The sequence below is a fragment of the Nipponia nippon genome, unplaced genomic scaffold (genome assembly GCF_047370975.1).
Source record: "Nipponia nippon isolate SJK-2023a ecotype South Korea unplaced genomic scaffold, ASM4737097v1 scaffold_5, whole genome shotgun sequence".
Lineage (NCBI taxonomy): Eukaryota > Metazoa > Chordata > Aves > Pelecaniformes > Threskiornithidae > Nipponia > Nipponia nippon.
The window spans coordinates 4,654,612-4,676,345 of NW_028262369.1; the positions used below are offsets into that span (position 1 = coordinate 4,654,612).

General features: G+C 47.1%; 1 long non-coding RNA gene across 1 annotated transcript; it reads right to left on the reverse strand.

Annotated features, from left to right (window-relative positions):
- Positions 1-15,602: 15,602 nt before the first annotated feature.
- Positions 15,603-21,734, reverse strand: LOC148052005 (uncharacterized). The gene is made up of 3 exons (XR_015698917.1): positions 21,491-21,734; positions 20,884-21,145; positions 15,603-20,744 (listed from the first exon to the last, which is right to left on the reverse strand). It is a non-coding gene; the product is annotated as an uncharacterized LOC148052005 (long non-coding RNA).

Here is a 21,734-nt window from a genome sequence, read left to right on the forward strand (position 1 = left end):
GGATTAATAGAGTTTTCTGTGCTGTTTCCCTTGGACGGCATTGAGGGCTCAGCCCTTTGTCTCAACATACCACTGCAACTCTTGGTAGGTTTTTAACAGAAAAAATACCACAGGGATATTTTATTCTATCTGTTTCCTTTTCTGCTTTTACTCCTTCCCCACATTGTCTTGGGGAAAAAGTAGCTAGAGGAGTTTCAGTTATTGCCAACCACTGTATTAAAACAATATAATTTTGGGTAGCCCTGAAGCATTGTTTGTAGCCAAAACAAGCACAGTTTATAACTAAGCCTTTCATGGCAGCAGATCACAGGCAGGGGGTTGAAAAATTGATTGCGTACCTAAGCACATATGCATCCCGCCTAAATATCAAATATTAATTTGAAGTGTTAAATGCCCACAGCTCACACACTGAATCCTTCAAGCTACAGACGGAGGAACATCTGAAGATAACAACCCAGATGTGCATCTTGCTCTCTGCTTCCTGCAGAGCGAGCCCAGGGGGACTGGAGTCCCATCCCACGGAATAAATGCCAAACCTCGGGGGAGATGAACCCAAAGCCCCATCCCAACATCCATTACTGCCACCAACAGCTCCGCGAGAGTCAATAATCGAGCCTCTTCATCATTTCTGGATGATTTAAAAGTTCAGCTGTTGATTCTAGCAGTCTGTGACATCGCAGCATATTGCTCTTCTCTATCTAAAACGGATGGTGTGGGGCGAGGAAAACAGCAGACACTTTTTTCTTCTCTATTTGAGCTTTAACTCCACTGAAGTCCTTCTCCCCTAGACCTTTATACACTGCTCTTACATGCAACATACAGGCTAAGACACCAACCCTGAAAAAGCTCCCTGTAGCACAAATTCAGCAGCAGTACCAAAGCACACAGCAGCTCTTGTAATTTGCTATCTACTAAGACAATATTATATATCAATTAATAGGTCAGAAGATTTCACTGCTCACTGGTTTTGTGGAACCAATTAACTGGGTGATAAAGAAGATTAATTTATTGTGGGATCTGATAGGACACTAATTGTTTGCAGAAGGAAAGAAATTGTTTACTTAGATTTAACAGAGGAATGATTCCCATCTATATAGGTGTGTATAAGTATATAATATGTAGGAATATATGGCCTTCAGTTGCAAGTAGCTGCAGCGTGTGGTGTTGAGTGGCTTTGCATTACAGCATGAAGCCGGTGCCGCCAGGCGCAGCAAGCTCTGCAGCTGAGCCCCTCGCTCTGCAGCACGCCGTAAACCCTGCAGCAGCGCAAACAGCCCCAAGCCGCATCCATCGAGCGTGCCCCTTGGTGCATGCTATATGTACCGGCGCTGGTACGGTGTTCTGTGCTTTGCTTGGGGATGGCTGCAGCGTGTTTCAGTCTGCTGAGTAAGAAGCAGAGCTTTAAGTTAGACTGGAAATGTAGGATGGAGAAAAGCAGCATGGACTTTCCTTCTTTTGCATCCCTTTTGCACTGATGGAAAAGCAGCACCGCTCTTTTCTGAATACAGAGATTTAGGAGCCTTTAAGTGGTAAAAGGTAGTGAAAAAACCAGAATAAGGCACTTCAGTGGCCACCAATGAGCCTGTGTGAGCTGTGTTGCCGTTAAATCCCACAGGCTCGGCAGGGAGCCTTGGAGGGGAGCAGGCAGCGCATGGCCGTGTGTAGGTGGGTGGCAGCACACAGGCCAGCGCAGCATCACGTATGACACAGCTCCAACATGACCGAGCTGCAGCTTCCCTGCCCAGCAGCCGCACAACTGGTTTTACCATCTCAAACCAGCCGAGGAGGCTGCGCAGCGCGCTGTAACGTAGTCGTGCCCCCACAGCATCTGTGTCACTCCTGCTCCTGTTGCCAAACTACAGGACTCATCTCTGCATTAGCACATCTGCTGGCTGGGCTCTGCCAAGCCACAACAGGTTTTCCCCTTAATTCATCTGCCTAAAAAAAGAGCAGAGTTTTCCTTTGGGATTTAGCTGCAGCTTCACAAAAGCCCTGAAAAGCAGGCGGCACCCGGCCCTAGTGCCACACAACATCACTGTGAACTGTTAGGGCCACAAAAGTGATCCGAGGGCTGGAACACCTCCCCTGGGAGGACAGGCTGAGAGCTGGGGGTGTTCCGCCTGGAGAAGAGAAGGCTGCGGGGAGACCTTATTGTGGCCTTCCAATACTTAAAGGGGCCTACAAGAAAGATGGGGACAGAATTTAGCAAGACCTGTTACAACAGGACAAGGGGTAATGGTTTTAAACTAAAGGAGGGTAGATTTAGACTAAACACAAGGAAAAAAATTTTCACACTGAGGGTGGTGAAACACTGGAAGGTGTTGCCCAGAGAGGTGGTAGCTGCCCCATCCTTGGAAACATTCAAGGCCAGGCTGGACGGGGCTCTGAGCACCCTGATCTGGTTGTAGATGTCCCTGCCCATTGCAGGGGGATGGACTGGATGGCCTGGAAAGGTCCCTCCCATCCCAAAGCATTCTGTGGTTCTCTGAATTTGATACCACAAATGCAAGGAGGGAGATCCCCAGCAAAGCAAAGAAGATTCACCCACGAAGGCAGTGGCTGGGGAACCACGATGGGTGCTGACCCCCTGCTGCGGCCTCGTGACCCCGAGCACCGGGCTGCGACATGCCAGCAGATCACGTACGGGGCTTGTAGTACCACTGAGATGAAGCAAAAGCCACTGCAGTGTGAAAAGATCGGCATCTGCCAAGTGGGGCTGCCGCTTAATAGACTGATTTTAGATACATATATTTGGGCAAGGAGCAATCAATATTGTACAGAACAGCACATACGTTGTCTCCAGCCAATTATGCCACACTCTCCGCTATACAATATTCATTTTAATGTTACCCTAAAAGGAGGGAGCATGGCAGGTCAGCCACATAAAGTGACAGCCCTGACTATGCAACCCAGTCCTCATTTCTTTGAAAACCCATGTCAATACAGCGCAAATCCTGACAACCAGGCCCTTACAAAGCACGGTTCTAGGAAATCCATTAAACTTTTACTCGGTTCATCACTGTTGCTGTTTTCTCTTGCCAGCACTACATGTGCCGTTCAGGCTCTGCTGCCGGCTCTGCTCCGTGCCCAGCTCAGCATCACCCCTTCCCACCACGCGCCCGCCAGTAACAGCACACCCAGGTCCTGGGGCAGGAGCAGGACGGAGTCCTGGAGACTCAGCTCATCCTCCTCTTCCTGACCAAGCACAGGGAGTTTAAGAGTTTAAGGGCAACACAGATGCCCAAACTGAGCCCAGATACCTGTAGACCTTACCCTGTGCCTGCGTATCTGACTGTAGATTCACCCAGCACAGGGCAGCACCGTATGGAAAGCTGTATTACGGCACCAAGGATGCTGCTCTGAGCCAAAGCACCTGTCCTTGACACAGCACTGCAGTCTGCTGGGTCACAGCATCCTTCACCTCTTTGCACATCAAGTTATAATCTGTGAAATACCATAACCATCCGTTTCTCCCAACTTTCATCTGTCTCTTCTCCAAGGCTGAAGTTCCCCTCACAGCATCTTCAGTTCTCGTAAGTTAGCCTCACACTATCTGGCATCTGTTTTAAAACCTCAAAATGACAAAGGGAAAACCCAAACAACTAAAAAAGCAATTATTTTAATGACTCACCCTGAGTGCAAAAAGACCCTCAATTGTTTGAAGCCCGTGATTCAAAGATACGGCTTTTATAGGCAGCTGGCCAGCACAACACGCTGCTGCAACACTTTGTGCAGTACCTGGAGGTGCTCCTCTATCTCAAATCATAGGACATTAACATTTGCAAAAGGCTTTCGAGTGTTCCCAGGTGGGAAGCATTACAGGAGGCAGCAGAATCAGTATTATTTCTACAGATCTCATTATTACAAACTAGAACTCTACACCACCGCTGTAATAAAGCAGGAGACTGCTGAAAAACCTGAACAAAATCCTGTAATACACTGGGATGAAATAAGAATACAAAAGGAGGCAAGCCTTTCAGATCATTTGCCGTTATCCCTTTAAACGGGGCTGCCTCGGCATACGCTGTGCCTCTCAGGGGACTGGCACGTCAGCAGAGCACGCTACCACAGCTGCGGGACTCTTAAAACCACTTTTCCCTTCTCACCTGTATTTCTTGGTTTAACTCTTCCTCTTTTGTTTTTCTACTGGTGTAAATATGCCTCTTCTGTCAGGGGATTTGGCAGTGAGAAATGCCAGGGGATAGCCCTGACAGGTACCGCCCGATTTGAAGGCAATATCGAACAATCTTCACGCGGAAGATCCCTAGCAGGGACAGACTAAGCCAAATTCCTCCTGAAAGCCCGGGATACTGCTCTGCAGAGCCCCACAAGCTATCTCATGCCCTCTCTTTTTAAGCAAGCAGCTACAAAAATAGCAGCAGCACATGCTGCAAAAATAAAGCCAAATATTCCCTGTATTTGGACCGTGCCCAAAGGGCGAGAAGTTTCTACCTGTGTTTTATCACGGTGGCTGCGGTGCCATTGAGCAGCCGGGATTCACGCTGCAGTGCTGCCTGGTATGTACGTACCAGCACTGTTGACCTGGCCAGTGGCTTTGCCTCTGCCCAGGCACAGCTACAGGCTTGGCTGGGGGGTGACAGTGTTTTTGCATCTACAGTCAAGGTGTCTATTTTTAAGCAGCCCGTGCCTGAACGCAATGCCCCAGGAGCTGGCGAGCTGCTGGCTCGGCTCCTACTGAGGCTCAGTCCACCTGCAACCAAGAGATGTACACCCCGGGGGAGAGGGAAAGCCCGTGTTATTTGTGCTCTCCCTGAGGGCGCTGCAGAGAGAAGCTCATTAGCGTTGATACAGAAACCCAAGATCAGGCCACTTCAGTCCCTCCTATTTGTAGGAACAATAATTCTCTGTAGATGCTTAAGTGAATACAGAACAGACCACATGCAAAATAACCTCATTGCAGATCTGGATCCATATCAGAACAAATGGGGGCAATTATCAACATTTGGTGACTTGCAGCAGAGTTTTCAGTCGGCATCTCAGTCATGCCCCTTCGAGACCCTGAGGAGCAGCGGGGCTGTTTCACTATCGGAGGAGCCATGGAGAGGTTAAGCCGGGAGCCTGCAGGCACAGACATGGCCTGAGCCCATAACTGCCCGTCACAGAGCCATCGCTCCCCGGGAAGGGAGGCTGAGCAGGGTCAGACTGCGTGCTGCCTGTATGCTGCCTGCACGCTGCTCTCCCTCTGGTTAGACACGCTGGGGAGGGAGCGAGCCAGGAGAGGCAGAAGCCAGCAGAGCCACAAGCCAGCCAAATTAAACCCATCCAGAAGCGCTCACAGAGTCAGGGCCAGTTAAAGCTGCTTGTTGTCACCAGCAGGATTGCTATATTTTATCTCACAGTGTATTTCACAGTACTGCGGGGACCCAGACCTCTGGCCAGAATCCCTTCTCTTAGGAAAAACTCGCATTAAACAAACTCCTAAACAAGCAGGTTTGTTTAGGAAACATTCTTAGCAAACATGAGAAGACAAGTTGCCCAAGGAGAGCCCTGAGCAGCTCATGCCAACTGTTAATACATTCAAAAAAATATAGCAAGATCCATCTGGGGACTGTGGATAAAGCTCAGTATAAGCCAATACTTATAAATAAATGGGGTATCTGGGAACTAAAGGTCAGCTAATCTGCATATCATCATCATCAATAATGAAAAATAAAGTGTTAAATAAACCAGGTATTTTCATTGCATCAGTACTTTGTTTGACAGAGACCTAAACCTGAAGCAGACTTCCATGGGCAGGAGATTTTCAATTGGAAAGTGTTTTATACAAAATAAAGGTACCCAAATTATTTTTAAAATAGTTAAACGACAGGTACTACATGATAAACAGACAAAGAGCCAAATAGTTTCTGTCCTTGATCCAACCTTATTCAGTACATTATGCAATTATCTGGGAAATACACAAAACCGTTACTGCCATACTTCGTGCATGGCAGTATTTTGTGCCAGGAACAGCATTAATACAGGAATAGACCTGGAAAGCTGGGTAATATCAGTTTATTTGAGCAAAGGGCTCTGAATAGCTGCAAATAGCACATTGCCTGCCTAAGGACCAAGTACACAGGTCATGCTAATAACATGGACGGCAGTATTTTGGCATCAAAAATTAAGGAAATGGGGAGGTTTGTACAGAACCAGCCGCACGTGAACTCCTCATGTGATGCTGTTACTAAGAGGGGAGCAGCAATCCAGGGCTACATAAATAGGAGATTAACAAGCAAGTGCAGGGAAATGGTGTTATTTTGGCATCCAGTATCCAAGATACCATTGCTGAACGCTGTGAGCAGCTCTGGTGACCATATTTCAAGGATAGTCTTGAAAATGTATGAAGGATTCAGACAAGACTCTGAAGTTCTATTGGCTCCGGAAAAGTTGCCTGATAGTAAGAGCCTTTCGTAGCTCAGGCTATGCAGTTTTTGCAAGAGGCGGTAGGGATAATTCAGCCACGGTCTACAATTACCTCCGAGAGGAAGAAACCCTGATAGCATGCAGCTCCTAGCCCAGCCGAAACAGATACGTAGCAGAAGCCGTAAATGAAGTAAATATTTTAGAGCAGAGGGCAAGCAGCCACTGGAAGCACAGCCCTGGGGTGCGATCGACTCCATTCCACTCAGCGAGAAACATAGGTGACGTGCGGAGAAAATGCCAGGGCTCAGGCTGTAGTTACAAGCCCAAAGCAGAAGGTGCGGGCAGCGTTGGGATGTGCAAAGCGGCACCTTCTGGCTTGGACACCTGAGCGAGGAGGGTCCCGGGGGTCCTGCAGGCAAGAAACCCCCCCCAGCCGTGCTTAAACGCCCTCCTTGGCTGCCCATCTCTGACCCGTGTGCGATGGTGTCCCTTAACAGTTCCGAAAATGAGGTTAATGGCAGTGGGAAAACTTCCAAGTGAATAAAAGAAAAGGATGCTTCATGGAGAGTACCCGGGGAGCCGACTGCTCGGACTGCCTGCCGGAGCCATTTGTACCACAGAGGACAGCTGAGGACTTTTGGGGTTTGTTCCTCTAAGGGGACACATGGACAACGTGAGGACATTTCTGGGCTGCGTTGCTCTATCTTCCCACTGAGACCATCACAGGATGCGATGGATTAAAAAAATGACAGATCATACACAGGACAACAGAAAGACATTGTACAAAGTGACCGAGCTCTGCAGCCAGAAAAGGATCCCCAAAAAAATGTCAGAATCCTCCTGTAGTAGTAGAAAACCCTACCAGGTCGCTGTAGATTGCCTTAGAGAGCACCAAGGTTGTGAGGTAAAAGCAAGCCTGACGAGGCCCGTGCTCCCTGCATAGCAAACACAGTTATGGAGCGGGCATGCTGCAAACTTCACACGACCTACGCCATCGGCATTGACAGTAACACAGCCCCAGAAAATACTCATCAAGCAGTCACGCACATGAGCACATGCATGCTTAACCTCAGCTCAGGCCCCTAGAAAATGCAGCCGAGTTCAATATTGCTCACCGGGGGGGTTGGTGCCACCCAGCTCCGAGCTGCCCAGCAGCTTCACAGCCTCTCCCCGCGACCGCACGCTTTGCCCAACGCTCGACCCCCCGAAGCCTCAGCAAACCCAGCAGCAGGGAGGAGCAGGACAAACCCCCTCCCCGCCGCCCGCGTGTCCCACCCAGGACTCCCCCACCTCCCTGTACAGCTGCAAAACGGGCAGATCCAAATGCCGACCAGGGCTGAAGGCAGAAATCCTCATTTCTGCTCATTAGCAAGTCCACTGGGGTCAGGTTATCGTGCATGAGCAGAGCACGGGAGGACTCATCAAGCCTTTATGCCTAATTATCATATATTAACTACCCTCCGCAGTCACATGTCTGTTGTGCTTTCCAAACTACCGCGAGCACTTAGACCAAAACCTGTGCATGCATTAGCTGGGGGGACTCTACGCATAGTCTAATTAAAAGGAAGGGGGGGAAAAAAAAATGCGACAAACCTCCAGAGTGATGAGACAATGTTTCACATGTCAGAACAGTAGTTTTAATTCAAGTTTGGAATTTGATAGAAAGCTTTGACTAAAAAGAAATAAAGGCTGGCACTGTGAAAGAATATATTGTTAGCAATGGAGGTCTGCAGCATGAGATCTTTTCCAGGCAAAAACTACTTGTTACGATAAATGATCTAAAAAATTCAGTATTCATATAAGAATCCGTGTGCATCCATAAGATGAGAGGTGCAAATAGATTAGGTTTAAAACAATCTCAGGAAAAAAGAGAACTCATTTTCAGTTAAGTTCCCCCATATCCTGCCCTCTCAAATCACTGTGAAGAGCATCCGTACAGTCTCAGAAATCCCATTATCTCCCTGTTCTTGTCATAAATTCAGCAGTATTTCTTTGATAAATTATATTCCTCTCTATCATATTATGTTACTAAAAATTACAAGTCAGAGTTCTTCTTAATTAAAGCCCACAGCAGTAAATTGGATTTATATATATATAAATAATTGGAATGTATACATGTGTATAGTATAAACAAAGTATACGCATGTATAGATGGGATCACAATGTGCCATTACCACAATGGCGCTATCATTTCTACAGCTCTTAAAGAGCCCATTGTGATCTGTGATTCATGTGTTTTCAGGAGCTGTGCTTGTCACCCAGAGCTGTATACCTCCTTCATTTTTCTGGTTAAAATAGATTATTTTTTTTTTAGCTTGTCTCCGCAGTAAGTTATTCTGGAACAGTTATTCTTGTGCAGATGCCCTCAGTCTGGAATGAATGCTTTATCATTTTGATTTAGCTTTATCCATATGCTCAAAACTCTAAGCTTTTCCCTTATTCCAGATGAGGAAACCAAAGAACAAACCAACCAGCAAGGCTGACTCCAGGCCATACGATGGATTAATCCAAACATCCTAACGTTGGTGCTGGGCTCAGCCTCAGGACCCGCATGCTCCATTTACACAAATGCTCATAAATCAGGGCCTATCCTCTGCTCGTGCTGCCCTACAAAATTAATTTTTGATTATTTGGGTTTGTTACACTAGGCAAGTTTCCAACCCTCTCCACATAAAAAATAAACCCATACACAGAGCACATGGAATTAGAAACAATCTTCCCAAATTTCTGCCATCTCCCCAGCTGGGGAGTAATGAATTCAGGAACCAGACTTTTGCTGCATTAATTGAGCACATTAACCAGTGATTTTATTGGGACAATTTTAAATATATGAGACTGCAGTGTCATTTTGGTTTCCTCCTGACCTGTTGAAGTTACCCACTGACCCAACCTTATTCGAGATTTAGCATTCTCTCTCACATGCAGCCCACACCTCTGCATGCATGTTATTTACCCCAATGAGTCTTTCTTTTTCAAGATCACTAAGAATGCTGAAATATATAAAAGAACAAGAAATATTACTTAACAAATAAACTGTAGAGAAAAAGATGTTTCTAAACCAGCAAATTTCAAGGAGCACTGTGCATCCTCAGCACATCCTTAGTGATGCAGTGGGTGATGTGGGCTGATGCAATCAGACTCATGCCTCTGTTGAAACATTCAAGTAAAAGAAAAAAGAAGTGGCACTTTGGTGCTTTATGTGTGTTATCAGCCTGAAAAGGGAAAATACTCCCTCTGCCCCCAGCTGCCAGCCCCACAAACCCATGTGGCTTCACGATAGCTCTTCCCATCCACCTCTGCTCCCACTGCTCAGCACCACTCCTGAACAGAACCGCCCTCTAAGAAATCACCTTTTTTTGCAAGTTTAAGTTGAATCAGTTCACAGCATGGCCAAAAGTGCTGATGCAGCAAGAGCGCAGGATGCTGCTGCTGGGAGCAAAGCAGGTGGCAAAGGGCAGGGACGGGCAAACTTTGACTTTCCCAACGCTCAGAAGCACAGCCCAGGAGCCTCACTCTTGCGCCAGCCAGGATTATGTTCCCTACCTGCACCTCAAACACTACAAACTTGGCATCACTGAAAAAGCTCCTTAATAACAAGGTGCACTCCCAGGTTAGCTGTACGTTGACACCCTTCCAGGGATAACTGATCCAGCCAAGAGGAGGGAGAAGACTGTGCCAACACCATCACAAGACACAAGTGCCTCATCATCATTCTCGTGTTCTTCATCACATCTGTAAGTCAAACGCTGCAGTTTCACCCATTTTACAGACAAGCAACTGAAGCATATGTAGGAACACAAATAATTCCTGTATCTGAGGGATTTGGGCATTCGGATCACACAGACCTCCATCAAAAGCACACAGCGATTTCAACAGCTTCCCTGGGCGCAGGAAAGGAGCCTGTGGCCGTTTAGGGAATGAACCCTGAGCTGCCCCGAGTCCAACTTTGAAACTGGCCATTGCAATTCTCCCACTTAACACAAAAGTGCCTTCTTCAGGAAATGCTTCACTACAAGACTTTAATTTTATATGAATGTACTTGAAATTATCTTGTGCTGTACAAGCACATAGGAAACAAGCAATTAAGGAAAAACATAGAAAGACTAGCCATTCATTTTCATGTGGTTAGATTTATTTTTGCAATAACCTGGATGATGAGTGCGCGAGCTCTCAGCCCGCAAAGCAGCCGGGCTGCAGCTCCTCTGGCTGAGCACACCGCAGGGCGGGGAGCAAGGTGTGGGCTGACACACGGACCCCCCGGCACGCGCTGCCTGCTGCAGCCCCCATCCCCACACCGGAGGCCAGGGCAAAGACTTTTGCACTGAACCCTAGCACAGCTGCCCTGGCCCCACAAGCAATGCACAGGTTCATCTTTCCTTTATTAACAGCGGTTTTGGCAAGACTCGGTGCCCAGGTTGGGACAGCAGCAGCGCAGGAAGCAAAGGAAACCCAAGTGGCCCCAGGACACGCTGGCAAAAGCGACAGGGGTTGTGTGCGCCTCGCACGGTATAGATACAGCTCACGAGGCTGCAGAGGTGCATCCGATATCCTCGCCTGCCCCAGGGAGGCAGCGGATGAGTCACGGCCCTAGGTAGGTCAGGCTGTGCAGCGCTGCCAGCAGGAGCATGCTGAGCAGCCCCAAAAGCATCCCTGCGGGAGACAAGCAGCCAATTCACCTCGCTTTTCCCAGCCAGCAAAATTGAAAACCCAGCCAGGAGCTTTATAGCCTCTTTATTTAAAAAATAAAATGGAAATAAACTTTGGAATGACGTTAAATAAAACTTTCTAAAATAAAACTTCCATTAAAAGGAGAGGCTGAAAGCAGATATTTCTGAAGCTGCTGCATCCTCCACGGTACTCGCACTTATCGCATCCTGAACCCCCCCAGAGGAGCCGCTGCCTCCCCCTGCTCCAGCCTTGCGCTCCTTGCTCTTGTTAAAATAAAAGGGAAGGATCATCGTCTGCAAAGACAGGCTTGCTGGGAGACCAAGCTCCTAACAATCAAGTCGCACCATCAGATTAATTAGCACATAAATTAAGAAATGTTTTGCACGCAGTGGTACAAGGCACAACCGTGGCCCTCCTTGACACAGCACAGAAGAAAGGTTGTGGGGATGGAAATGAACAGAGCACCAGGGAGCGAGGGCACACCTTCTTTGCCATACCTATGGCCCATGGTGCAGCCAGCCTCAATAACCGAAGCAAATTAAAAAAAATTTACCCTGCTTCTATTCTAGCATCTGATTCTTCCTTGATTAATTTCTTAGCTTTCTACTTAAAAAGTTGGGACACATTTTCCAAATATTTCCAAATTGGACACCTAAACTATGTTTCAGCCACACTATTTCTGGGGCCAGACTGTAGCTGGGAACCACCATGCAGCTCCACTCTCAGGTCAACCCTTTGATCCCAACAGCAAGCGCCACCACATCAGGAGAAACAGGTACATCTGCAACCACCCTCCGTCCCGCGCTGCTCTCCTCACACCAAGGCAGGATCTTTGGATAATGACATCATCCAGATATTTATTTTTTAAAATTATTTCTATTAATTTATGAAGAACCATGAATTAAATACATCACTCAACCTAGAATGCGAGAGGTCAAAACGTGTCTGTGTTCAAAGTAATAAGCAATTCTACTCAGTTGCCTGGAATTTTCTCGAGACTCCTTCTTACCTGAGGATGGCACAACTGTAGAAGAGACTTGAATAAACTTATTCTTCTGAATGGAGAAAAATGAAAAAGATCTTATCAGTAATACCGAGCCAGCCTGCCAGAAGAAAAGGTGTGGGTGGTAGGAGACAAAAAACATGATTAATGATGCCTTAGTCTTTTAATGTAATAATTTCTGCCTTCAAGGGACTTCTGGTAAATGCCACAAAAAGTCTCACCAGGAAAGCCCCATAAGCATTAACCCTGCTGCTTGGCCCCAGCAGGTTTTCGGTGTGGCAGATCAGTCAGACGCTCCCTTGGCACAGCGAGGGTACTGCTGGGACAGCAGACATGTGAAAACCTATTTCTGCCGTAAAAGCAGCACAGGTTCAAAGCCTGCTCCAGCTTGTAACATGGGGAACCCCATCTGGAGCTCTTCCACCCCCTTACACACTGACAGAATCTTGAAATTCCTCTTTTCACCACGTCAGCAGCTCCTCTGTGGAGCCTGAGGATATTTCTGGTGCTCCACCACAGCATGCCCAGGGCATGTCTTACTCCCTCCCCGTCTTACTCACTCCCCGTTTGCTCACTCCGCATTGGGACAGGACAGGGCAGCTCCTTCAGTTACTCACATCCTGCATGAGCAATCCTGTGGTGCATCCAGTCACACTTCCCGGCCAGCGTGACAAGTGACAGCCCACTGGGACCATACCCATCACTTCTGCCATCATCCTTGCGGGGCAAGCAGCCCAGGAGATAGGGCGTAGGAGCCAAAGCAACAGATTTAAAAATTGTCCAAACCAGGGTCAAGCAGCTTTGAAGAAAGACTGGGTTCACATGAACGCACCAGGAACTGTAGTTTTCAGAGTATCTGTCAATTTTAGGAGCACCGAGTGATGCAGCTGAGGGTTTGAGCTGCAAGTCAAAGCGTTACCCAAAAGGTAATGCTTTGTGGAAGGGACCAACAGACAGGAGCAAGAAGGACAGGGGTGGCTATATGCATGTCAAGAGGTAGGTTTTCTTTTGTTGTATCCTTGATCAGTGGACACCAGAAGTAGGAAAAGTTTTTAAACCATTGTGTAATTTTATTTATTTAAATCTTCCAACTTGCACAACAACTTCATCCTGTTCTACCTTGTCTTAGCAGTAGCAGACCTTGAGGGCAGGGATTTGAAGGACAGGGCAGCAGCTTTACAAAACCATGTCCCAGAGCTCTCATTAGCCCCAAACAGGCAACAACTGTCCATGCAAACACACACAAAAAAAAGAAACAAGGCACACAGGTTTTGCAAGCTGAACCAGTGCAAATTGGCAAGAAATAGCTGTACACGTGACACCACCTGCACTAGAGGCACAGAAATCAAAGGGTAGGAGAACTTCAGGAAACTCATCCAGACACGTGGGCTGTCACACCAGAGATGAGTAAGAGCAAAGGAAGGGAACCGGTGGGAGCTGGAGGAGGAGCGGGTGAGCCATGCTCACACCGCTGCCCGGAGTGCCACAGGCGGGCAGCCAGAGCACCAAACCAGTGAAAATGGACATTGGATTGACAAACCCACTGCTGCTCTGGTAATTGCCACCCAGCAAAAAGCTGCTCACCGAAAATACCTAAGCAATGTGTACTGGGGATTTCTACCGGGACAAGGCCATGGCCCAGTGCCCCAGCATGGGGAAAGGTGGGTCCCCGCAGCAGCTTAGGGTGCTCTCCAAGTGCATCATGAAAGCTAAATGAGTCACCAACAGTCAGGAAGGGCTCAATTAGAGCAAGCTCACAAGACAAGCAGAGAAATCTCTCAAGTAAATCTCCCCAGACACCGTTCCCAGCACTGATGCCTTCAATTAAAAGGAGTCTCACTCAAAGCAGAGGCCACTGACAGTTGCTCCAGACTTAGCAAATGCTGATTTCAATACTCAGCCACAGAGTTCCCCTTGCAGGCGAGGGCCATATGGATAGACAAAAATCTCCCTTCAGCAACACATGCTAAGGAAAGGAGACCACCAGGAAGTTATATGATGTATTCATCACCTTTCCTCCCATTTAGGCCAATAAATTCCACGACTTTACAGTAAGCTATATAGGGAATCACACACACATTGCATATGCACCCTGGGCATCCCCGGACATCTGCTTGGCCAGATTAATGTGCTTGATTTTCTCACAGTCTAAAGTCCATGCCATGAACTCAGACCATCAGAAAGATGGCACCAGGGGTCTTCTGCTTCTGTAGGGGATGCTGGCATTTTAATGCAGTTTAAAAACGCACATTGCTTTTCCCAGCACCTTCCTCTTTGTACTTCCACCTCACTGCATTTTCTCCTGGTCATTTTAGCACATCCCCATATATCCCATTCTCATCCTCCCCAAACTGCCTTTATCAGATCCTGTTTGTATTTGGTGCCCCCAGACATTTTTCTTGCTGCCTGAGAATAACCAGAAAAATAAACTCTTAGAAGGCAATAAATTTGCCTTTAAAAGAAAGAAAGTACTACCCTGGGACAGCTCTATTTTCTGCAGTATGTCAGTGTCTAAATAATAAGCATCTTTGCTTACTTGCAAGCCTTTGAAGGCCAGGCTGCCAAACATGTAGTGACCTGGGGAACAGAAAGAGGGAACGAGCTTGGAGGGGGCAAATATCCAGGACCAGAAAGGCTCAGAAGTTGTACAGCCTACAAGGACAAGAAATAGGTGGGTGAGTGGTAGAACTTGTTAAGGAGCTGAGGAGGAGGCCTGACTGTGCTGCAACTTCCCAAAATACGCAGCACGTATTTATCAAGTGAACATTAAGGGACCAGCACCTGCTCCAGAAGAAAAGACTTCTTCCTAAGGTCCCAGAGCTCACAAACCCTAAAAAATTCCATTGATGTCATTTGTTTTTCCTCCTCTCCTCCCTTTCCTTTCCTGTGCATTCATATAACCAGAGTTTGACAAAATTACAACTAAAGATCCAGGCTCTGGGCTGTGATTGCTGAAACTTTGCTCTCCATGTTGATTTGCAAAAGGCTTTTTCAGACTGCAGAGTGCCATCTAGACGAAGGAAGGAGGATTTGCTGCAAATCAGCCAGCTGGAGGTAATAAATCCTTTGGGGATGCATCACAGAATGCCTACAAGATGCTTTGCAGAACAGCTCTTTGCAGACTGCAGATGTTTTGTGGCAATTTTTTTTTAAAGTACTAAAATCCTCCGTGGCTGAATGAGCAATGCTCTCAAATGGCTTGTGGGATGAGACGAGAGCTCTTTTAGTTTAGCATTTGAGTATTTATGCATTCTCATAGAGAAACATTTTAGGTCCTTATTTTTTTCAGGCTTTTTAAGGGTTCACCTGGTTCAGCCAGACACTGAATCTGGACAATTTTGAGGCTGGGTTTTCAGGCAGACCCTCATTAAAGGACACATGTGGACAGGCACAACTGGACCTGAATGAGGTCCTGCACATAAATGAATCAATTTTTTACATATGTGCAAATATTTGCCTATGAGGAGGTATTAGAAGGCATAGGCTCTGTGAGCTGTTGAAGACAGGCTAAAAATCTTGCCTACATCATGAGTGGAAAAGAATTCCTCCAAGATAACTATAGGGCAGCAGTTGCTGCAGCAAAAGGGGACTGCTCCAAGAGATGGTGCTCCCACAAACCTGCTGAGCAGTGATAAGGAGCCAACACCACATGCACCTAATCTTCTGTTCTTCTGTGCCAAGAAGGCAACCATGTACTTGCAGCCTGAGCATCTTCGTTTCTGTAAAAAACTCTCCTAACTTGTTACATTTCCCTTACGCCAAATTGTGCACGAGGGCAGATCACTGAAGATGCCGACCACCCCACAGAAGTACCAGCGGCTCCGTACCTCTTCAAGAACAACACTGGAAATGCAACAACCTCCTAAACACGCTTGTGCAAGACCCAAATGAGCAAGACCCAAGTGTGCCTTCGCTGCCCAGGAGGTTCCTCCTGGTTTAGGTGAGCCGGAGGACAAGGCGATGCTGCAAAGGTCACCGAAGAGGATTAAATCCTCACTGACCTGCTTAGGGTGGGAAGGCAGCTCCTGCTATCCTGTCGCCTTCATTAAATCCAGCGTGGACATCAGCCGATTGCACCTTGCTGGCTCCCCTTGCCTGAGCTCTCCCCCTCGCAAGATAACCCCCAGTTTTAGGAAAAATTCAGCTGAAGCTGGAGCAGGGGAGACAGCAAGCAGTGTGAATGTGAATCACCTGTCTCCTGGGCCCATGTCAAAGCCCAACCTGGCAAATTCATCATTTAAACTAAGCAGCACTGAAATAGCCAAACAACGTCTGCTATCAAGAGCCCATATTTAAAAGACAGGTTGGAGCAGCACAAAGCTGCCCTCCAGAAGCACGATCATTTCTTTGGGAGTTACAAAATTATACACTAGCACAGCAATGTAATAAATAATAGAACCTGGTGAATAATGCAAATAAAACATTTTCCCTTCCTATTTTTCACATTTCTAAATATATTTCCTTCCGCTGCAGTCGGGCCCTTTCTGCTTTGCCTTTCACAAGCCTTCACGCAGCACAGAGACAAATTGCAAAGAGACTTGGGAGAGAAGCGAAGGGGCTGCTGCCACCCGTGCCTCATCCCCCTTCCCTCCGCCACGCTCTGACAGGACCAGGAAGCCAGGAGCGGGATTTGGATTCGGCAGGCAGGCTCTCCCAGCCTGTAATTATGCCGACAGCTTCATAAGAGCTTTACTTTGGGTCTAATTAAGACTTATTAGCGTTGAAAACAAACAGAACTTGGTTCTTTCTGACACTATAGACCCTTTACATGTGCAAAGCAGAAAGATGGAAACAAAAAAGGAGGGAAATTAAGAAAAAAAGAGGTCTGGGCCCAGCATTTTTGCTCAGGGCAGGGAGCCCTTCACCATCAGAGGTGGTGGGCTTGTGGCTGGAGGGACAGAGCTGACCCAGCATTCCTCACCCACTGGTTAGGGGACACTTGCTAATTGCTTCCCAGCACACTGTTTGGTGATGCTGTGAAGCAGGAGGAAAATTCAGTGTTTCGTAGTTTCTGAGGGTTGGGGGCGGAGGGGGGGAGGCACCCTGGCTCTCGGGGTGAAGGACTGCACACCTTTACAACTGCAGGAGAGACTGCAACGACCCGAGCATCCCTTGGACAATGTGAATGTCACCTTAGTTTGTGTATTGAATACCTAATGTAGGTGCAAAAAAAAAAAAAAAAGACAGACACTAAATGAGAGTTTTTCAAAAAACACTCAGAAGAGCTGTACCAGACACCAGCAGATGAACTTGCCTGTGTTAAACAGAAAGAGGCAGGTTCCTACCCAGTGCAAGCGTGTGCACAGCAATTTAGCCCCAACCCTTTGATTTCCTTATCGCCAGAGAGACACAGGCAATAAACACAGTTCGTTCACTCTTTCCGTAGACTCCTGTCTCCTATGAAGAGCGTAAGATGACGAGGGTGTGCGCTGAGATGCGGTAACGCGGCCCTTGGCAGCGGTCGGGGTGCTGAGCCGGGTGCAGCTGCTGGAGTGCCAGTGCCCTCTCCTGTTCAGCACGCTCCTTCCGCAGCATCTTTGCATGCCTTCAGAGGCTGGTGGGAAATATTCAGCCTGACATCCTGCTACCGACTAATAAAAAATAGTATTTATAAGGTTAAGGAAAATGTGAAAATGCTGCAGAACTTACTTGGACAGTGCATCCTCTTCACTGCAGTCCAGAAAAATTATCACTTTCATCAGGCCATTTAGGAAGAAATAATCCTCAAACTATCTCATTCCATTAAGTACAGCAGGCTTGGATCTTCCTTCCAAAGCACATCTTCGAGTTACAGCCACAGAAAGTAAAACTGAAGGTCACTGAACTCCAGCCACTGCCAAATGGATTCGCAAAGTCACAGAGGAGGAAGCCGAAGCCAAAGGGGAGTTGTTTGCGGGTCTGACGTCAGGGAAGTTTATGCTCCCATTACACCTGGACTGTTTTCCAGACTTTTCACACCATCACTTAATTACGACAGCACAGACTCACCTTCATTTTACCACAGTATCAAAAACAGCGGTGATGCTGTTCTCTAACAACTTTTTTCAGTTACCCCAAGGATCTCTGAAGGGGAGCTCTGATGAAGTTGCTTTCTGGTCTAATATTATCACCCATCCTAAAGCGACTGAAGGAATCAAAAGAATGAGCAGAAAACCTTTTCCCTGTTGGAGGATGGGAATATTCCCAACAGGACAAGGTCCCTCAGATGTCTTTAGTCTGATATTTTGCCCGTCTTAAGTGGAAAACACCCCACCATAATTGTTATTGATACATAAACAGAGGGAACTTCCCTTTCTTCTTCTGAATCACCACTGCCTGGAGTCGTGCTGTAATGGGGAAATTTCAGCCGATGGGCTATTACAATGAAGGTTTCCAACTCATGTTTGGAGAGACCTGCTTGAAAGCATGACACTTAATGGCTCAAAACTCAGAAGATATAAAAGAACCCAAAGCTCCCCAAAACTAACTCAGCTGAGCAAGTGCTCTGGCAGTGTCTGACACCCAGAGCCGACCAGCAGCTTTACAAGGCAAACTGAGCAGCGAAGACACTCCTATCAAATAGGATTTTCTAGTTCCTGACCTGTACTTGTAGCCTCAGTAATTACCATTTCTGTCACATCACTTCAGTGCCACGGTGCTCCTACGGTCTCAATCTCTCCAGTGGCTGGGGCCACCAACAGCTAAGGAAGGAGGGGGATGAAATACAAAACTGCTGCCCGGTTATTGACTATTCAACTAAAGGAAGAAACACAGACTGTCTCATCTCTACAGAGAACACACCTAGCCAGGCTAATGAAGGCAACCCTAATAAGCTGAGAACACAGAGAGCAAAAGAAGTGGAAGTTAAGTGGTGAATGAACATGTTTAGCACCTTTCAGCTTTAGGAAGCTTGCAAGCAGACTTGTGCATGGAAGAGGAGCTCCTTGAGATGCTGCTGGGCAGAGCAGGGCTTTGGTGACACTGCTGCCACCAGGGCCAAGGGAAATCGTCCCATGGGGACTCAGGGGTGGACAGTACCTCCTGGTAAAGTCAGGCTCTGCTCCTGGGGATGCTGTGCCTTCTGAAACCTAAACTGCTCCAACTGGAGCAGTACCAGTTTGACCAGCTGAAACCCAGGGCTTGGATGAGCTGGCGGACACGGTTCACCCAGTAATGTGGCTCTCATGCCGCTCTCGCAGTTTCAGAGTTATTCTCACCATCACCAGCAGCAACCAGCAATGGCCAACACAAGCACAGAGCCGCTGTGATTACTGATGGGCAGCCTTACATGACATGTTACTCCTTATATTTCTCCTATGCTGTTACAAGTAAAGTTAACAGGGTCAGCCAAAAATTCACACCAAAACATTACCTAGTATGTCAGCAGCAATATTTCTACGATCTCCCTTGCTTTAAGAGTTGTAGTAACCTGTATAGTAGCTTAAATTAATTCTGCTTTGTGTTCTGCCAGTTAGAAACAACAAATACAGCTGCTCTGTTATCAGCTGCCAAGTTCCCTGCCACTATCTTTCTATAAACCGATTTGCTGGCAGCTCCACCTGGGAGCAGAGGGCCGGTGTGGGGTTCGCAGGGGTCACACGCTGCGGCAGAGACGTTGCTACAGGGCATGGAGAAGCGAGGCCACACTGGAGCCGTGGTCACAGGGGTAATGCCAAGGGGCCCTGGTCCAGCCAAAGAGCAAAGCTTGTAGCACAGAGCAAGGATACAAAGGCCTCAACTGGTAACACGCAGGAATTACCCACAGCTCCTCACACGCAGATTTTGACATCTCTAATTTTTTTTTTTCCTGCAACTCAAATCCATGAAAGAAAACTAATTTGTCCCAGTTTGGATGCTCACATGAAAAACACCAGTATACCAGGGTTTTTCCAGTGATAAATTTTGGTTTTCGTCAGTTCTTCACATAACGTATGTTCACACAGCACTAATTAGGACCAGACCTGGAACTTGCTGAAAGCCGGTTGGGAAATAGGAAGGTTTATCCAAGAACAAGTTTTGGAGCTCTTAGGAAACAAGGGGGATGTTGCGCCAAAATAAACTTCAGTTTATAAGATACTAAAGGTGTTTCTATACCATAAGCTGGGTTGGCTGAAATCTAAAATGAGTCACATGCAATGACTTGTGGCTGTAATTCCAAACTCCCAGTAGCCCTACAACAACACTTTTTGGAAAATCCATCAATGGACTTCCATATTCACCGTCGGTGGATGCCAGACAGATGTGCAAGCAGGAAGTGATGCTCCATATTTCTGGGAAAATCAATCCAAAAGTAAAATATGAAGGGAAAGTTGTACCACCAGAAGCCTACCTGTATTGAAGTGCATCTTCATCAGATCAGAGAACGCAACTCCTTTATATCAAAACCACCAGGTTCGGGGTCTTCTGGCCTGAAACAGCAGCAGCTGAACTGGGAGCTTCCTCGAGCTGGTTCATGTGCTGTAAGTGTGGGCATCCCCTACGGGGTACCAGCAAGGGTGTAACCCAGGCAAGGATGGAGCCATCCATTCAGGAGGGGATGTGGACCATGAAAACAGCCAGTGAAGGTGGGCATGTCCCCTGCAGTTGAGGTCCCCACTGCAGCTCCCCATCAGCCAGTGCAAAGCAAATTCAGAGCACTGCTGCCAGGCTCTGCTGGAAATCCACCCCACAACTCTCCTCCTTTAAGCTCTGCATGGGTGCTAAGGGAGGCTGCTGAAGGCTTCCTTCTCTGAAGGACACAAACATTATTTAATCAATTACTTTAAAGCCATTTATGGCACAAAAGGTCTCTCCTGAAATTTCTAGGTACAGCTGATGCCTGTGCCTCACAAGCTGCTATTCTCTGTGAAATCACTGCTGACACTCACCGTTTTCTTTCCACCTGTTGTGTAAGGAACACGATTTCCAGCCACTTTCCAGGTCCATGTGCTTAGGATGACTTTAGGCAGTAATTACCCCTGTGAAATGGCATCCACGCTTAGCTCAGGAGAGGGACTTGCTGTGGTACGGCATCACCACCGCAGGGACACCACCATCCTTCGTGGTCCCCATTCAGAGAGCCTCCTCAGTGAAGCATTCACGTTTTCTTTCTCACAGCCAAAAAGCAACACTTCAAGGTATAATATAGCCCTATAAATTGTATAAATAAGTATACAATGTATAATACTTACTTGTGATAGCTAAAAACGCATTTGTACCAGAATTACCAGCCTCGCAGTCTCTGAAATCTCTAAAGTACCTAAAAGTAGGAAGCTTTTAATTACACTAACTGATGGATTTCAGTCCATCTGTAATACTTAAACTTAATAGTTATCTCCAATAGCTACATCCACATTAACAAATAAGAAAAAAAAGTCAAGTTCAAAGCACACTGAAATCAATACGGCTTTAAATGTACTCATTTGAGATGAATCTAAAAAACCCAGACATTAAAAAGCGCCAGCTAGACGTTTTTCTAGGAAGTGAATCACCTACCCACCAGCACCACAGGACTCCAAAAAAGTGTTTCAGAGAGGGGGAAGATGTCCAAGAAGAAGCCTTAAAAATGGAAGAAGCCCTCAGGGCTGGAACAACGCCTAAGTTCTGCCACGTACTTCCAAAGGCAAGGGGAAAACAGGGGCTACCCAGGAGAAAATTCAGGGAACTACCACCTGAAGGGCTGTTCGGCGTGCAGACTCTTCTGCTTTCTTTCAGAGGGAAGATTTTCTTTCAACTTCAT